Source organism: Pyxicephalus adspersus, chromosome 10 (genome assembly GCF_032062135.1).
Source record: "Pyxicephalus adspersus chromosome 10, UCB_Pads_2.0, whole genome shotgun sequence".
Lineage (NCBI taxonomy): Eukaryota > Metazoa > Chordata > Amphibia > Anura > Pyxicephalidae > Pyxicephalus > Pyxicephalus adspersus.
Genome location: NC_092867.1, coordinates 59,601,421 through 59,606,974, shown reverse-complemented (window position 1 = coordinate 59,606,974; position 5,554 = coordinate 59,601,421).

Genomic DNA, 5,554 nt, shown 5'->3' with positions numbered 1-5,554 from the left:
CCATCGTTTTGAATACATTTGTTGGTGTACATGCCCAGTCACACCTATTTGATGATGGTGAGGGATCTCCTGATCTTCCTGTGTGGAATCCCGGGAATACAGAGGACGGGGACATCCCTCTGGTGGGTTCCCATTACTGGATCCATCTGTAGGAAACACACACAGTGACTGAATACATTGTCTCTATGTGTTTATCAGATGATGGGGGATCTATGCTATACTGTTCATACTTGAAAGAAAACCCTAACAACAAAAACAATTATTTCTCAAATCTTATTATTATTTAAAAATGAGAATACCAAAGAACAACAACCAGAAAACTAAATTATAGCACTATATTAGGTATAATACATACACAAGAGTTATATACACAATATATTTTATTATAACTCAATTAGTTTTTCATGTGACGGTACTGCTGTGGTTCACTATATTAGGTATAATACATACACAAGAGTTATATACACAATATATTTTATTATAACTCAATTAGTTTTTCATGTGACGGTACTGCTGTGGTTCACTGTGATCAGCTGGTATCCAACTTTTCAGAAATGCCAGGGGACACCAGGGGATCCTCAGGGATGTGTATTCTTTGATGTGTATGAAGATCTGCATTTGATGTGAAGAATTTCCCGCAGACCTGTTGTTGAAAAGATGCTCACCCCGTGCTTTTGCTGGTGTCCAAGAAGTTTTTCTTTCCTAGAAAATCCTTTCCCACATTCTAAACAAGTAAAGCGGTATTCACCCGTATGAACTATTTGGTGTTTACAAAGATTTCCCTTGTGGAACACACTCATGAAAGCTTGGAGGGCCCCTGTTGTAAGGGCCACTAGCATGGACCCTTAGTCATTCCATAATTTCCTACCTTTACTCTTTCTAGATTGGAGAAATGTTGCCTGGTCTGATGACTCAGTATTTGGCACCAACAACATGGAAGCATGGTTCTTTTCTGCCTGTATCAATGGTTTAGGCTGGTGGTGGGGTATTTCTTTGGCACACTTTGGGCCCTTAGTACCTATTGATGTTTTAAATGCCACAGCCCATCTTAGCATTGTTGCCGACCGTGACCTTCCCTATATGACTGCAGTATCCACATGTACGTAAAGCTACTTCCGGTGGAATAACACACCGCATCACAAACTCAAATCATCTCAGACCATTTTTTTGAACATGGCCATTGAAAATGGCCCCCACAGCCACCAGATCTTCATCCAATAGAGCACATTTTGGGATGTGGTGCAATGGTAGTCGTGAATGTTTAGTTGATAAATCTGCAGCAACTGCATGATGCTGTCATGTTAATATGGACCAAAATCCCTGATGAATGTTCTCCGCAAAAATGGGGTTCAAATAGCAAGGTGTATAACTTAAAGTGGAGCACTTTCAGCACACTGGCCAATGAGTGGCCTATTTTTTTGAGCTGTATAAACATAATACTAACGTGGGAGCCATAGAAATAATAAATGGATATCACACAAATAGGCTTTAAGCATTTATAAAGGATGCAAAGACTTTGAACTCAGATTAGGATTTAAGATAAAGACTTTCAGTAGAGTTTATTTTGTTCCAGATCACAACAAGGCAGAATAACAATCAATGGTGATAAGGTACAGAAGGGAGAACATGACTGATTGGTTCTGATTTCTAAAGAATAAACAAATCTATCTATAACAACATCTCTGTACATTTTTGCGTTCTCTAATGCCTAATGAAAGATCCCTTCTGCGCAAAACATTTTCTACACTCTGAACATGAATATTGCCACTGACCCATGTGACTTCGCTGATGTCTATTTAGCGAGAGCTTTTCCTAGTAAAACAGAAATTTTTCTGTACCACACTGGCTTCTTTAGTAAATAGCAAGAGGTATCAAAGACTGAAATATCTGTATTTTTTTATAGTAGGACAGAACTTTTTCTGTCCTACTATAAAAAAAAGAGTGTGGTCAGCATTTGCTTGGCGAGGGTTCTGGATCAGTGGCTGCATTTGCAGAGTTTGGCTTACATGAAAACGAGGATGATGATGACCGTGATGTCACCTGGGAACCACCGGTGCGTGTAAAGGCTAGCAGCAGTTCCGAAACAGACATAGTGGAAAAGCAGCAGCAGCAGCAACAGCCTGGGGATAAAAGGGGCCACAAATCTGCCTCATGTAAGTCCCAAAGAAGAGACAGAGGAGTGGGCACAAGCAGGGGAACAGTCAGAGAAGATGTGACCGTGGGAAAGATGGAGCTGGAGCTGACGCAGGGCACCCAGCAGTCGCAGAGGCAAAGAAAAAGAGCAGCAGAGTGGTTGCACGCACCTCTCCAGAGTGTTTTTTTTTCACGCTGAAAGACAATGACGGGTGCGTAGCAACCTGCATCCTGTGCCACAAGCAGATTCCCAGAGGACAGGCCAGATCACATTTGGTCACATTACAACATCCCTGCTTTCCCACATGCGCAAGAACCACAAACCAAAGTGGGAGAAGTACTTGCATTTTCTTGAAGGAGGTGCAACCACGTCATCGTCTCTTCTTCCATCTCTATTGACTCCTTCTCCATTGACTCCTCCAACTGTCATTGCTAGTATGTCTCAGGAGGTTGGTGCCAGCCAGACTTCCAGCTGCAAGGAAATATCAGCTTCTGCTCACAGGTTTCGTGGCGTCAGACGACAACAAGATGATACAACCACAAGATGGGTACTCCAATGTCCCCTTCAGCTCCCCTAGCTCCCAGTCCTTTCAGCCCACTCTACCGGAGTTCTGCGCAAGGCATCAGGCTATGGGCCCAACCAACAAAAGAGTCATTGAACTCAATTCTGGTTGGCCACTGGGTGGCCTTGCATAGCTCACTGGGCGGTAGTCTGCAAGAGGCATTACAGCACCTGGTACCCTCGCCGAGGGGTGTGGTGGCAAAGCATGAGCCACCCAAGTCCTCTCCCTTCTCCTGCATTCCTTCTACCGTCAACCCCTCTCTTTTCGACACTCCTCCTGAAAGGCCAGCAGTGGAAGACACTGTGGTTAATTGGGCTCCCTGAAGCACACGGGTTGGCAGGCAGTGTTGAAACTGGTGTCCTTGGGGTAGAAAAGTCACACTGCCAGAGAACTTATGTCCTCTTTGCACAGAGAGGTTGAGGCTTGGCTGACGCCTTCCCGGCTCACAACAGGCAACGTATTGTGCGACAACAGGGCCAACCTTGTGGTCGCGGTGCGCTTGTGCCGCATAACACATGTGTCCTGCTTTGCACACGTGCTGAACCTGGTGAGGCAGAAATTCCTCCACACGTACCCAGGAATGCAAGACTTACTGAAACTGCCGCGGTGGCACTTAGCAAGATCCAGCGCCAACAGAGGCTGCCACCGCATAGACTCATTTGTGACACTGTGACTAAGTGGAAGTCCACCCTGCACATGCTCCAGCGTCTGTGTGAGCAAAAGCTAGCCATTCGCCATTACTTGGTCAGCGTGGTGCATGGAGGCAGCGGGGCCCTTGGTACAGCCACACAACTGAGATATTTTACCAGTGACCAGTGGCTGCAGATGGAGACACTGTGCAAGGTACTGGCTCCCTTTGAGCAGGCCACAAACGTTGTGAGTCGGGAGCGGTCAGGCTGGAACGACGTCATACCCATCATCTTTCTGCTTGATAATACCCTGTGTGGCCTGATGGAAAGTGGATGGGAGAGGAGGGGAAGAAATGGGGGAGGAGGACGAGGGTGACATTACACTCCATAGCGCACAGCCAGCATCAGGAGGAGCAAGAAGGGACACGTTTTCTGGATGCCTGGCGAAACCTGATGAGGCCACCTCAAACACGATAAGTGTGGGGGCATAACCATCAAGAACGCATGAATCGTATGGTGCACGAATATGTTGGCTCTTTTCTGGCTGCGGGTGGTGGTGGTGTTGACGACAGCAGTTATGGGGAGAATGCCTGTCCTGACAGTAGTGACACCATTCCTTTTTGGGTAAACAGGCTTAAAATCTGCCCACAGTTGGTACAGTATGCCATCAAGCTTCTTTCCTGCCCGGCATCCAGTGTTCTGTCCTAAAGAACCTTCAGTGGTGGTACTTTTCGATAGCTGACCAGAGGCCACACACTGCTACTGCTCTCGCTGACCCACGTTCCGTCTCTGGTCCTCCATCCTTTTGCCTAATGTCACTGCACTACATTTCCACTTTATGGGTGGCATTCCTAACACGTCATCAAGGTCATGATGCCAGCTAGCAATGCGGTCTCCTGCTGTTTTGACGGCAGAGATTGCTGCTAGTGGAATGGGTTCACACGTAGCGCCACCCTTTCTCAATGTCCTGTTTATGCTGCCTTCTGTAGGCTGTCCATCACGCAAAAATCCTACTTGCTTGCTATTTTCTGGAAAACCACAAGGTCATTTGGAACGTTTGTATTTTTCTCGTTGCTATTGTTCTACACATATTTAGCAAATTTGGTGGTTCTAACATGTATAGGGGCTTTGCTAATAATGTTTAAAGTCGGCCCATTGACTTTAATAGAATTCGCAAAATTGGTTTGCCGAAATTTTGCGGACCCATCGGAAGTTCGAGGTAATTTATGCGAGACTGTCAGAGGCCTTCTCGCTCATCCCTAATTTACTTTATAAGATTTTCTGCATACTGAGGAGGAAATCATGGATGCTCACCTGTGACTTTTCTGGTGTGTACGAAGATTTCCTCTCTGAGCATTTGCCACAGTCCGAACATTCTCTGGTGTAAAAGAAATGCTTCTCAATGAAAATTTTCCCACACTCATGAATAAAGATGCTCACCTAGGTGGCTTCCCTGATGTAAAATTAATGAATTTTTCTTTGTGAAACATTTCCCACATTCTGAACATGAATAAGGACAGTAACCGGTGTGAATTCTTTGATGGAACAGAAGTTTGAACATGACAAGGATCAAGCAGCCCCTCTCCACATAGGTAACAGGTGGCAGAGTAAAAGCAAAGATCTCCTAATGATCTGTTTGATCTACTAGCCAGCTGTTGATGGTGAGGGATCTCCTGATCTTCACATTTGACGTGTTACATGACACCATCTTCTCATATAACTCCATTTATCTGTGTATTATGTGACAACATCTTCCCATATAATCCTGTATACCTGTGTATGACATGGCCCCGTATCCCTGGGAATGAAATTACACTGTTTTCAGTTTCCATTTACCTGTGTGTTATGTGACACCATCTTTCCATTTAACGCTGTTTACCAGTGTGTTAAGTGACACCATCTTCCTACACCAGTGTATGACATGGCCCTGGGTATGAAATTACACCGTTGTCTCCAATAACCCCGTTTACCTGTGTGTTACATGACACCATCTTCCATATAACCCTATTTACCAGTGTGTAACGTGCCGCTATCTTCCATACAGTCTTGATTGTATTTATGTTACATGATACCATCTTCCATATAACCACTTATATCTGTGTTACGTGACGCCATTTACCATATAATCCCTTATACCTGTGTGTTACATTACACCATCTTCTATATAGCCCCTATACCTGTGTGTTACATGACAGCATCTTCTATATAGCCCCTATACCTGTGTGTTAC